Genomic DNA, 14863 nt, shown 5'->3' on the forward strand with positions numbered 1-14863 from the left:
TCACCTGAAGATCAAAGAAAAAGGCTGTGAGAACTGGTATGTAAATTAATAGGCGCTAACCAACAACTTGAAAATTTAACTCTGTCATAGCCTGGGCACAAACCAATGCCCAGTGACTAAGGGGGTTTGCATAAGTCATTAACAAAACAAAAAAAATGCATCAAAACCTGTAAACAGATTTAGGCTATGTCCGCATGTTGCTTTTTACCTGCTTTTTTGCTGCTTTTTCAACTGCAGCGTTTAATGCCAAAATGGTTGTGTTCTGCTTTTCAAGCAAAGTCTATGGGAATTTGGGTTTCTTGTCCGCACTATGCAGTTCAAACTGCAGCCTTTTTGTTGCAGAACTTTGGTCAAAAACTCAGCTTTGCAGTGCAAAACCCAAATGGCAAAAACAATTGATGATTATCCCCCCATGATTATCCTCTAAGTAAAGTGAATAAACACACACCGAAAAAAATCCTTTGTTTTAAATAAAATAACAAAAAAAGCCCCCTCTTTCACCACTTTATTAACCCCCCCAAACACACAGCTCCGGCGTACTCCACAGAGGTCCCACGATACTTGCATAGTGATCCAGCCGTGTCTGACACATAGTACTCAATACAGCCTCGTTCAGTGAGCGATGCTGCAGGGGTAACTACAGATCATTTCTCACGGTCGGTAATGTGAACACATTACCGTTCGCGAGAAATGCAGTGTGTCCTCATAGGGACTCTCCAACATTATTGACCGGCAGTGACCCTGCAAGAACTGAGATCTAATGTTCCGCAAGGTCACTGCTGTTTGAGAAATACTGTGTGGGGAAGAGGAGGGGACACAAACATAAAAAAATAAAGCTGTAATATCTATCCCTCTATTATCAATCTCTATCTATATATCCCTCTATTATCTATCTCTATCTATCCCTTTATCTCTCTATCCCTCTATTATCTATGAATTTTTCTATCCATCTATCCATTATCTATCCATGGATTACCTTTGTATCTATCAATCTATCTATTCCTCTATTATCTGTCTATCCATCTATTTATCCATTATCTATCTATCCATCTATACATGGATAATCGATAGATGGATAGATAGATAACTTTCTATCTATCCATTAATCTATCGATTATCTATATTATTTATTGCTGTTAAAGCATTAAAAACGCAGGGACCAACCTGTAAAAAAACGCACCAAAAACGCACAAACGCGGTAAAAACGCATGCGTTTTTCGTGCGTTATTGGTACTTTTTTTTAACGCAGGTGCGTTATCCTCTCAGACTCATGAAATTTCTTGAGAAAAATCCTTTCTCTAGTGCGCACAGGGCCTATCATGTAGGTATATCATATTTTCAGCTGCGTACAGTTTGGTATACAAATAATCTGGAAAGTGGCTAATGTTTGAACCACCCCTGAAAATATGCCTCCACATTTCTGTTTATTTCTGCATATTTGTGTATGTAAATTAGATAGAAATAATGCCTGGAGCTAGATTTAGATGAGTAGACATTAAAGTACCATAGGTGTGATTCCTAGAGTATGGGTGGTACAGCAGGGATTTCCAATAACCCGTGTGGTGACCTATTGGGTTTGTGAGTAGTATAATAAAGATATAAGAATACCGCGCATACTACATACACTACATACAGATATACAGATATACTACATACACTACTACATAATATAATAATGGTAATGCTTTTTAGGATTGAATGTAAAACTTAAGATGGCATGAGCTGGATGTGTGCACAAAATGTATAAATGTATGTGCCAAGAAGAACAGGGTACAGTATGCTGAGAATAATAAAGAAGATGTGGATATAGGTGCAATGCCTATGTAGGAAGGCACGCATGCCAGTCCGTACAGGCACCGCACTCCTTCACCAAGGATGCTCCGTGTACGGTTGTGACTTTGGGTTGGGTGCATGACACATACCGGTTTCTTCAGGCCGGTATCCATCACTCCACTGCCAGTCCTTGTCGTAGATGAAATAGTAACCCACACAATACGAGTTCACTTGGCAACCAAACTTGTTCAGTATATTCTTTACGCCACAATGACACACATGGCCTCATTCCTCACGGTTCTGACTCTACTGTTTCTGGGGTACTCTCTCGACCTGTCCCCCGCTAACTTGGAACTCATCCTCAAGCTGCCGGGTCTATGTCTCCATTCCCCTCTCTTCCTTACACCTTTGTCTGCTTCTGGAGCAGGACAGCTCATTAGTCACATGACTCTCCAAGCCCGCCGGGATGAGCCAAAGGCTCCGGACCTCTTCAGGTTACCTCAGGGTTCCCTGACACCGTAGCCACGTCTTTTCTTCCTCAAACCCTATCCAGAACTGGCACCCCACAAGGCCTGCTCTACTAGGCAACACACTTGCCATCTGTCAATCCTACTCTTCCTCGGTTTAACCCTGTCTTATCTGATATCTAATCTACCACTGCTCCATCCCGCCTGCTATGTGTTGCACTCTAGTAAACAGCCCCAGCTCTGCTACATTGAGAACTTTAAAATCCGCTAGCAGAATTTACAGGTTAACACATATTTATAACAACAACATCTGATATGTTTAGTATAAAACACCTTACGCAGTACAGGTAGACAACATATAGCATAAGACAGTGTAGGGACTCAACCACCTTTACATGTGCACCAGGTTAGTAGATAAATATATTACAGTACAGGGTGGGCCATAAGTATCTGCCATCCGGCTCACAGCTTGCTCGCACGGTTCTGGCTTCAACAGTGGTGTCCTGCGCCCCCACCCCCCGCAAAGTGAGGCAGGAGGCTAGGTCTAGATCAGGGGTCTCAAACTCGGCTGGGTGTATGGGCCGCACGGAGGAAAAAAAATAATTTGGGAGGCCGCATTCTTTGCAGGAAAAAAGTGACATTTTTATTGGTACCATATTATATTTTTTTACACACCTTTGGATCACTGATTTTGAACATTTTTCACGTGTTTATTATAATAAATGTGCACATTCTTTGTTTAAATGTATAAAAAAAAAAAATCAAAAAAGTCATGCCTTATTTTGAGTTTTTTTCTACATTTTTTTTTTCTTGTAACTAATAGTCTTACAATTAGCACTATATGGATATTTTGACCAACATCTTTTAGTAATGTTCCCTATCTTGTTCTAATGTGCCCATCCTTGCCTCCTTGTAGTATTGTGCCCCATCCTTGTCCCCATCCTACAGTAATGTGCTCATCCTTGTCCCCATCCTTATAGTAATGTGCCCCTCCTGTAGTAATGGGTGGAGGGAGCAGTGGCAGTGGTTGAAAGTGGGCAGTTGCTATAACTTACCGATCGATCTCTTCAGCTTCCACAGACGCCGGAGTGAAGCTGAGGGGAGCGGTCTCCGGTCCCAGATCCACAGTGATTGGAGAGATCGGTCACAAGGCCAGTCTCTCCAATAGGAGATGGGGGTGGGTGAAACTGAGGTCACCCAGCTCCAGCCAATGATTGGTGCTACAGCTGCACTGATCATGGCTGGATTTCAATGTTTTAGCCATTTTCAATGGCTGAAACATTACAGTGGCTGTGATTGGCTCACAAACGCCACTCAGCCAATCACAGCCTCCGTAGGTCTGGGGAGGAGACACCACCCCACCTGAGTTCAGGCAGAGGTCCCCTCCTCCTCGAATCTAAGGTATTTGCAAAGCGATCGCAGCCACCAGGGCTGCGATTTCACCATGACGTACTGGGTACGTCATGGGTCCTTAAGTACCAGGGAGCCATGATGTACCCAGTATGTCATAGGTCGCTAAGGGGTTAATGTGCCGTCCTACACATACACACACACGAAGAAAACCCAAAAAAACCCCCACTATTCTTCTCACCTGTCCCGCGTTCCCTCGGCTGCCTCATCTTTGCCTCTTGCTGTCTGCAGGCCCATGCCCCTGGCAACGCTTCATGTCAGATGATTGTTTTGCCGGCGCTGCGCACGCAGAGTGAAGCTCTCTGGACTCAGAGCGCAGCGCCGGCAAAACAATCATCTGACATGAAGCTCAGACAGTGGCGGCAGGCGGCCCCTGCACGGGCCGCGATAGTCATCGGGGCACGGGCCCGGGGGCCGCATGAAGCAGCCTGAGGGGCTGCATGCGGCCCGCAGGCCGCGTGTTTGAGACCTCTAGTCTAGATGATAAGTGTATATGCTGTGATCTCTCAGAAAGCCTAGTTTGCCGTGGCTCGGGGCCACAGTACCATCATCAGTGGAATACCCCCTTTCACATCCTATACCGTAGGCCTTGCACATTTTAAATTATGTATGCAGCTAAAAATGGTATTATTGGAGACTAAATGAAATTTTTAGGTAGCCCCAAGCAAGGTCTGTAATGCTAGAATCCCTGTATATGTGACGTCCTGGACCCCAGGGGTCACAGGTAATTACATCAGCCACATACACACACACCCCCACCCCCTGTGAGGTCACACACAGGTCACCCGATGGAGACCTGATGCCTCCCCCAGGGCAAGTAGAGCACACCAGGTGGGCGGAGTCAAGTGCAAAGACACGCCCACCGAGGAGACTACTGTCCTGGGACAGGAAGTTCAAAGAGAGAAAAGTTTAGAGTTAATAGTGACAGGAGGTGAAAAAGGAGAGAGACTGTCAGGGACCCGGGTAGGAGCCTGGGCCCCTTGGAAAACGTCAGGCAGGCAGGCGGTGGTGGCCGTCTGCAGGAGTACCGGTACAGCAACCGGTGGAACCGTACGGACCGGGCTTGGGTTGGAGCCCGCCGGTCCCGAACCGAAGAGTCAAACGTGTACCGGAGCACCAAACAGAAGGGTACTCAGACCCCGTCCTAGATTAGAAGCCACTAAGTATAGGCGAATTGACCGATTGCTGAGCGGACCTCAGGGGTTCATCCACAACCAAAGACCCGAAAGAAGGCAAAAGTCCACAGAGACCGGGTGAGCGCCACCGCCAAGGGCCAAACACCCGACGGGCCAGCGACTGCGGGAAACCAAGGGCTCCTCCGGCAGCTCAACGCCGGGGAGCGGGCTACCACTGCTTAGGCAGGGGGACCGTAACACAAACATCCAGAGGTGCATGGGAAAAGGGACCACCATCAACCCCACAGGGGTCATCAGCAGCCGGCCGCGGGGACTGACCACTACCGAACTTTGGTTTACCAGTGACTCAGTGTGAATTAATCGTGAGTACACCAGTGCCATCCGGGCACGACACGCTACACCGCGGCACGGCGCCCTGCACCCCGACTACAACAACCACCAAACCTTACAGTCCCCCACAGGGCCCCGGGACACACCGCCCCTACCCACGGAGGGGCTAACATCTCAGCTGCGGCCGCAACACCGATCCCAGGCCGGAGGCGCTTGTGCCACTGACAACCCGAGCCCGGACCTCGAGCGGCTCGGCCCGAGCAAGCGGAGGAAGCGGCTGGGCCCCTCTCAGGGCGGTACACGTATAGCTCTTTCTGGCGTCACGAACAGGATTTGGACAGTCCACTTACCTGTGGAAAGTGTGCCTTAGAGGTTTCCATCAGCGACGTCCAGCCGAAAATGTTTAAGTCCCGCCATCTTGGCGCGAAAGTTTCCCGCTCGAGTCGTCTTCCCCGAGCAGTGAAGGCGCGAAAAGAGAAGCCCCGCCCCCGAAGTAGGAGTGTTAAGAGAAAACCAAGGGGGAAATCGGCGAGACAATGTCGGCGCCCAGTGGCGACGATGGGATGGCGCAGGCCGCCGGAGCAGCGGCGCCCGACGGCAGGAATGCGGTCGTCCCAGCTCCGGACACACGAGCGGTAGAGGCCGCGAGTCCGGCGGTTGCCCAGGTAATGCCGATCTCCCTGCCCTATGTGCCCGGTGCCGCCTGGCTACGCCAGTACGACGGGAAGCCTGATACGTTGCAGGCCTTCCGGAAAAAGAAGTGCTCGGTTCTCGACCTGTATGCCATGACTGGCAAGCAGCGTGCGGTGGTAGTCTTAGGGCAGCTGACTGGGGCGGCTGAGCAGGAGACGGACACCTGGGTTGACGCGGACCGGGCCTCTGTGACCACCATCTTTGAAAAACTTCAGGCCACCTTTCAAACTCGCAGAGAAGCTGAGCTCCGGATGCAATTCTACCACTGCCAGCAGCGGTCAGCGGACAGCATCAGGGACTACGCCTTGCGTCTACAGATGGCCCTTCGCACTCTGAAGCGGGTAGATACCATCAGCGAGGCCGACAGCAACAAGATGTAGTTCCTACAGGGCCTGGGATCTGCTGAAGACCGCAAGCAGCTGTGGTTGTGAACTCTTGAGCACCCCGATCTAGACTTTGCAGTAGAAAAAGAGCGGGCAATCAAGGCCCTGCAGCCCCTGGAGATTAACCCCCCGGATGCGGTCTCTTGGCCGGCCGCCACCGCTACGTAGCTGTATTATCCCCACTGCTATCCCTACCGACCCCGGCTGCACCCACAGGGGCAAGGGATGAACTGGCTGATAAGGTGCAACGCATGCATGAGGATCTGGCCCAGGTGGTCGCCGCCCTCAAGCTTCCTCTGAGAGCCAATGGGTGATGGATGTGGCGGTGATTGACGTCAAGAAGGGGAGAGTGCCGGTGAGAGTGCTGAACTGTGGAGAGGATGAGGTTAGGCTCCCCCGCTACGCCACCATAGCTAAACTGTTCACCGTAGACACCCACGCCATCCACGAGACCGCTCCTACTGCCCCTGCACCTGACACTAGCCACAATACCTCACCCTTACAACCAGAGGCCTGGTGCCGGGAGCTACATGTCGGCACCGAATCTACCCCAGCGCATCATAAAGAAGGGGTGTACTGGGTGGTCCAGGAGTACGGGCAAGTTTTTAGCAAACATGCACTAGACTTCGGGAGGATTAAGGGGGTCCAACACCATATCCCTACAGGCACACACCCGCCCATTAACGAGAGGTACAGGCCAATCCCCCCAGCACATTATCAGTGCGCTAAAGAAATGCTGCACAACATGAAGGAGGCGGGGGTCATTCGGGATAGTTGTAGTCCCTGGGCAGCCCCACTGGTGCTAGTGAAAAAGAAGGCTGGCACCATGAGAATGTGCGTGGACTACCGAAAAATCAACCAGATCACACATAAGGATGCCTATCCTTTTCCCCGCATTGAAGAGTCTCTGGCCGCGTTAAAAACCGCTAACTATTTCTCCACTCTTGATCTCACCAGTGGCTACTGGCAGGTGGCCGTTGCGCTGGAGGACCGTGAGAAGACCGCATTCACCACCCCAATGGGACTCTGCGAATTCAACAGCATGCCGTTCGAACTGTGTAACGCCCCGGGGACTTTCCAGAGGCTGATGGAGTGTTGTCTTGGTCATCTTAACTTCGAGACAGTCCTGCTGTATCTGGACAATGTGATTGTATACTCCGGAACGTATGAATCCCATCTAGAGCACCTGGCGGAGGTGTTTGCGGCCCTGGCTAGATACGGGATGAAGCTGAAGCCGTCCAAATGCCACCTGCTGAAGCCCAAAGTGCAATATCTCGGGCGTGTGGTGAGTGCTGAAGGTGTAGCCCCAGACTTGGAGAAAGTCACGGCCATCCAAGAATGGCCCTGCCCAACCACGGTGAGAGAGGTACGACAGTTCCTGGGTCTGGTGGGCTACTACCGCCGCTTCATCAAGGGGTACACGAAAATGGCCTCCCCGATGCAAGACCTCCTCATGGGAAAGACCAAGGTTGGCAGACCCTCTGGGACCCTGTTGGTGTGGGGTGAACAGCAGGAACAGTCTTTTCGGCAGCTGAAGTCGGCATTGACAGGAGAGGAGATCCTAGCTTACCCCGACTACGGTCTACCTTTCGTGTTGTACACGGATGCCAGTAACGTGGGCCTAGGCGCCGTACTGTCCCAGATCCAGGACGGAAAGGAAAAGGTGATCGCCTATGCTAGCCGGAAGCTTCGACCAACCGAGCGGAACCCCGAGAACTACAGCTCCTTCAAACTGGAGTTCCTGGCCCTGGTGTGGGCAATAACTGAAAGGTTCAAGCATTACCTGGCCGCAGCAAAATTCACCGCCTATACATGCAATAATCCGTTAACGCACCTGGACACGGTGGGCGCCCTCGAGCAAAGGTGGATGGCTCGGCTGTCTAACTACGACTTCACTGTCAAGTACCGGGCCGGGCGCAAGAACACCAACGCAGACGCCCTATCCAGGATGCCGCATCTATCTGATGAGGGGGCGGAAGAGGACCGCCTGGAAGAGATAGAGCTGCCCGTGTTTCATCAGCCACAGGAGGAGAAGCCCTGTGTGGCCCAGCATCAGGTGAACATCGACCCGCTGCCCAGTCAGGAGTGGCGAGAAATCCAAGACCAAGTGCCTGCGGTCCGACTGGTCAAGACCCTGCTTGCCCAAGGCGTGCGCCGTATGGACTCAGCAGCCCCTTCCGAGGCTCAGCAAATGTGGAAAGAGAGGGACCGCCTGTGCCTGCACCAGCAGAAGTTGTATCGGGAGTTGATTGACCCGAAGACCCATGAGAAAGTCCATCAGTTGGTGGTGCCTCAAGATTGTGTACCCAAGGTCCTTCGGGCTTATCATGACGGCGCTGGCCACTTCGGGTGGAAGAAGCTGGAGATGCTGTTACAAGAGCGGTTCTACTGGAGTGGGATGCGGGAATCCGTAGAGGCGTGGTGCCGAGAATGCGGCCCGTGTACGCTGAGAAGACGGGATCAAGTTAGCCAAAGGGCGCCGCTGTAGCCGATGGTTACCCACCAGCCGCTGGAACTGGTCGCCTGAGACCATGTCTAGCTTGCGCCCAGCCGAAACGGGTACACCTATGCCTTAATCATCGTGGACCACTACTCCAGATTCATGGTGGTTGTCCCGGTGAAAGATCTGACTGGCCGCACCGCTGCCAGGGCCTTTAAAGCCTACTTCTGTCGGCCCCATGGCTACCCAGAAAAGGTGCTTACGGATCCGGGTTCCGCTTTTGAAGCAGAAGTGTTTCAGGAGTTCTGTCACCTGTACGGGTGCAAGAAAATCTGGACCACCCCCTACCATGCCCAGACCAATGGAATGTGTGAGAAAATGAACCATCTGGTCCTGAATCTCCTCAAAACATTGCCCCTTGAAGAGAGGAACCTGTGGCCGGAGAAGCTGCCCGACTTGGTAGATATGTACAACAACATACCCTGTAGTTCCACCAAATGCACCCCGGCGTACCTAATGAGGGCCCGACCCGGGCGATTGCCGGTAGACCTAGAAATGGGCTTGGTAGCGCCCGATGCCCTGCCCTCCACCGCCAGCTGGGATGCCAAACGCCAAGTACAGTACCGGCGGATCCAGGAATATGTGCAGCGGAACCTGCGTCAGAGCCGGGAGAAACAGGAACAGCACTTCAACCAACGAGCTCCGGCTACTCCCTTCGAACCAGATGTGATGCTGAAGCATAAATGCAGAACCCATAAGCTTGATGATCAGTGGGAAGGAACCCCATATGTTATACAGCCCACTGGTTGGAAGAATGAGAAGACCTACCTGATCAGTCGTGACCAGGGGAGAACCACGGCTACCGTTTCCAGGGACCACCTGAAGAAGTGCCCAGATCCCCTGAAGTTGGTAGAAGAGGCCCCAGTTCCCATGCCCCATGGTGAGGCAATGAAGAAAGAGGTGATCCGTATTGTTATGGGAGACTTCCCAGCAGACTGGCCCACGCAGAATGGCGCGGTGATTGTCCCCGTGATAATGTTCCCGCAACCCGCGGAAGAAGTGGAAACGGAAACACCCGCCAGAGAACCAGCAGAGCCAGCGCCCAGGGATGCACCTACCCCCAGTCCCCCTAGCCCTCTACCTCCTCCGCCTTACACCCGGAACGAGGGACCTGTTGTCCCCGCTCTCCCGTTACCTTCCACTGACACTCCAGTACTGAGACGATCCACCCGGCCCAACCTAGGTAGGCCCCCGCTTAGGTACAGGGAGACTGCCATTTAAGGGTGCGAGACTTGATTGTGTATATAAGTTGAATGAACCAGTACCCAATTAACGAGACGCTCACCTGATTAGCTAAAAAGGACCCGTCCCCGTTGGGACTTGTGTGATGTTAAAGCTCCTGTTGCGTGAGTGACTGCTCATGGACAAGGCCGTGGACTTGCCGGCCACCCAAAAACTTTTGGGCTTGTAAATATTGCTCTATCCTTCCCCCTTATCATGCCTTCCCGTTCCATTGGCCTCCGGAGAGGCAGATTGGAGGTAGGACCTGCAGCAGAGCAGGCTGGGGTCCGGTCACCACCGGGACCGGTGACCATCCTCCGGGGAGCCCTTTAACAACTGCCGGGTGCACTGTACTGTACCCGTTCCCACCTGGGAGACCTACCGTGTTCCTGTTTCCGGACTGGGGAAAAGGGGTGCTGCCCATTTCTTAGGGGCAGCATCAAGGCTAGGTTGATTGGGTGGGAAAGGCAGAAGGACATGGACCTGTTTCCGTTTAATAAAGTTTTGAAACGTTAAAGTAAAATGCCTCCCGTTAAGGGAAGACCTTCAGCAACCATAATTTGTACAAATGTTATTATAATTGTAAGTGTTTTCCAGTTTTTCTTCCCCGTTTTACAGTTTGAAAAATAAAAATAAACCGGAGTTGGTTGGGCAGCCCGCGGACGGTCTGCATTAAACCAAGGGGGTATGTGACGCCCTGGACCCCAGGGGTCACAGGTAATTACATCAGCCACATACACACCCCCACCCCCTGTGAGGTCACACACATATCACCCGATAGGGAGACCTGATGCCTCCCCCAGGGCAAGTAGAGCACACCAGGTGGGCGGAGTCAGGTGCAATGACACGCCCACCGAGGAGACTACTGTCCTGGGGCAGGAAGTTCAAAGAGAGAAAGTTTAGAGTTGACAGTGACAGGAGGTGAAAAAGGAGAGAGACTGTCAGGGACCCGGGTAGGAGCCTGGGCCCCTTGGAAAACGTCAGGCAGGCAGGCGATGGTGGCCATCTGCAGGAGTACCGGTACAGCAACCGGCGGAACCGTGCGGACCGGGCTTGGGTTGGAGCCCGCCGGTCCCAAACCGGGAAGTCAAACGTATACCGGAGCACCAAACAGAAGGGTACTCAGACCCCGTCCTAGATTAGAAGCCACTGAGTATAGGTGAATTGACTGATTGCTGGCCGGACCTCAGGGGTTCATCCACAACCAAAGACCCGAAAGAAGGCAAAAGCCCACCGAGACCGGGTGAGCGCCACCACCAAGGGCCAAACACCCGACGGGCCAGCGCCTGCGGGCAACCGCGGGCTCCTCCGGCAGCTCAATGCCGCGGAGCGGGCTACCACTGCTTAGGCAGGGGGGCCGTAACACAAACATCCAGAGGTGCACGGGAAAAGGGGCCACCATCAACCCCACAGGGGACATCAGCAGCCGGCCGCGGGGACCGACCACTACCGAACTTTGGTTTACCAATGACTCAGTGTGAATTAATCGTGAGTACACCAGTGCCATCCGGGCACGACACGCTACACCGCGGAACGGCGCGCTGCACCCAGACTACAACCACCAAACTTTACAGTCCCCCACAGGGCCCCGGGACACACCGCCCCTACCCACGGAGGGGCTAACATCTCAGCTGCGGCCGCAACACCGATCCCGGACGAGCCCGCCATTACTCCAGCCGCAGCGGTGGTGCTTCTCCCGTCACCACGACCCGTGGGTGGCGTCACGACCCGTTACACGACCACCATCCTCCCACCACCTACTTCCCCTTAACAAGAGTGACGTGGCCCCCGGTCCAGAGGCGCTCGTGCCACCGACAACCCGAGCCCGGACCTCGAGCGGCTCGGCCCGAGCAAGCGGAGGAAGAGGCTGGGCCCCTCTCAGGGCGGTACATATACAGGCCTTTACTACACTAACCCTTCTCCAGAAACTTACCCTACGCTAAATGCATAATAAGAATGATATTATTAGATAATAGAATAGATTTTTAGGTAGCACCAGCAAGGTCTGTAAGAGTTACAATCCCTGCCTACAAGCTTCTAATATGCTGACCCTTCTCGAGAAGCTCACCCTACACTAAATACAGAATTATTTGATAATAGAGTAGCTTTCAATTAGCCCTGAAAAGGATTGTTGGTTTACTGTTGTGCCAGCAAGTACTGTCACACTACAACACACTGTCCCTTCTGCAGCAGAAAATCTCCCTAGTGCCTACACTATTTCCGAGTACAGTACGGCAAACATGGCATCTCTGACTCTTATAGATCTGATGATGCTGTGCGGCCAACCAATCACAGTTATGCCAGTAGCTAAGATGGGCAGGTAATCCCTGCATGTTTACTGACTGATAAAAGCGAGGAAACTTAAAGAGACTGAAGCATGGCGTCCCAGCAGAAAAATGCGTGATCAAGTACCGAGCACCCTAATGCTCAATTGAGTGACTACAGAGCTCGATCTCTCATCACTACTGGCCACACAAAATATTGACACTTTGGGCACAATTTGTCCATTATTTACTTAGGGGGGTACTCGCTTTTGTTGCCAGTGGTTTTGACATTAATAGCTGTGTGTTGAGTTATTTAGAGGACACCCACACTTACACTGTTATACAAGCTGTACATTGAGTACTTCACATTATATCAGTCTCATATCTTCAGTGTTGTCCCATAAAAAGATATAAAATACTTAAGAAAATGTGAGGGGTGTACTCACTTTTGTGATATACTGTGTATACATATGTATAATATATATCATAAATAAAAGGTCCAATATTTATCATGGGATGAGTGTGAGTGAAGTAAAAGCAAAAACTGGCCACATTTCACCTTGTGGCAGGTCCTCTTCTGTTAAACATTTGATTTAAAAACTATATCATTTTATGTAACACAGGGGACTGGGTGAGAGGCCACTGATGGTGGCTTACCAGGTTCTGTGTCTCCTTTTGGAGAGTAGGGCCCAGTGCTCCCCGGCAGAACGTACCTGTGGACTTTTCTGCAGGTATTTCCACAGGTTCAAGCAGTAACTTCCCGGAATCCGCAGCTATCCATTGCTACGGTATTTCTGTGGAATTGTTGCGATAAACCTGTGGAAACTGCGGATTTCGTGCGGAAGTCCCGCCCTGTATCAACATAGTGGAGGAGTGGGAAATCCGCAGATAATTCTGCATGAATAATTGACATGCAGTTACGTTCGGCTGCGGGAAATCCGCATTTTTTGCAGCCACAAATACCGCAGCATTGATACAGCACTCCCCATATCCCATAGGATAACATGGGGAGTGTCTGTACTTGCATAAACCCACGGATTTATCTGGGAAATCTGCGGGTTTTCTGCGGCAAAATCCGCAGTTACTTTCTCCCATGGGCACATGTTCCCTTCTTCCAGGCAGTATTGCCTGGTATACAGTGTGTCCACCCATATCCTGTCCTCCGCCATTAACTTGAGAACGGCGGCAGCTATAGGCATAGAAGTGGTGTCTAGGTATAGTAAAGTAGCCATGCACTACGCAATGAAACCACTTATAACGCCACCTGGTGGAAAACAACGGAGTTAGCATTGTTATCTTGAAAACAAAACGAGATAGAGAAAAAAAGTGAATAAAAAAATTGTAGGGCATCATCAATTCAATATGAATCGACACCTTGCATACAGAAATGCTATGATATGAAACCCATGACCCCCACCCAAAACATTGAATGCTGGTCACACATATGGTGCTCATTTAACTTTGATGCTCAAAGTGGCCACTGTCAGCTGCAATGCACATCTGGACTCTGCACAGCATTCTGTATCTTGCTGCACGTTGTGCAATATGGTAGGTGACACGTTTGCACAAGCATCTGTGATACGTCGTTGAAGGTCCTGCAGTGTTGGTGGAGGGGTCGCATACACCTGCTATTTGATGTGACCTCACAGAAAGAAGTCCAATGGGGTCAGGTCAGGTGAGCGTGGAGACCACTCCATGCAGCCACCATACCCAGTGACTTGTAGGAAGGTTTCGCTCCATGAGGTATCGCTTCACGTCCGCAGCCTTGTGAGTTTTACACGTTCTAATCATAGCATTTCTGTATGCACGGTGTCGATTCGTATTGAATTGATGATGCCCTACAACTTTGTAATTCACTTTTTTTCCTCTATCTCGTTCTGTTTTCGAGATAAAAATGCTAACTCCATTGTTTTCTCCCAGGTGGCGCTATAGGTGGTTTCATTGCATAGCACATGGCTACTTTACTATACCTAGACACCACTTTATGCCTATAGCTGCCGCCGTTCTCAAGTTAATGGCGGTGTACAGGATATGGGTTGACACACTGTATAAATCTTCCCAAGCCAACTGGCGGTATCCACAAGGTGGTAGAGTACCTCCATCATATGCCTGCCAACCAGTGGACCAGTCCTGTGTTCTCAATAAGGTTAGAACTCTTTTATTAGGCAAATTCTGCCTTTATTAACATTACAAGTCACATCAAAGCTCATTAAAGAGATGGACATTCTCTCAATTCAATGTGTCCGTGAAAAAAAATTGGCTATCAACGTGCGGTCTGATTATCATGGATTGACAATACAGAAAATGGAGAGTATTTTTTCCCCATCTTCTGCATATCCAAAAAAATTGTAGCAGCTGAATTTATAGTGGATGGAGCTCCAATACTGTGTGGTGGCCATTCCTAGGTACTGCAGATCAGCTCCTGATCACTTTAATATGAACTGCAGTACCAGAGAATGACCACTACACTGTGTGCCGCTGTGCGGCTCACACTTTACACTATTTACGTGTGGTGCTGAGAGAGCTGATAGGTGGGGGTGCTGTCCCTCAACAACCTGATATTGATGACCTATCCTAATACCACAGTCCTGGCCAACCCATTACTTGGACAACCCCTACTCATTCCCCTTGTTTGTCCCCATAAAAATATTCTCAAATGTCCGAAAGCAGGGTGTAAGGAGCACTG

The sequence above is a fragment of the Anomaloglossus baeobatrachus genome, chromosome 9 (genome assembly GCF_048569485.1).
Source record: "Anomaloglossus baeobatrachus isolate aAnoBae1 chromosome 9, aAnoBae1.hap1, whole genome shotgun sequence".
NCBI lineage: Eukaryota > Metazoa > Chordata > Amphibia > Anura > Aromobatidae > Anomaloglossus > Anomaloglossus baeobatrachus.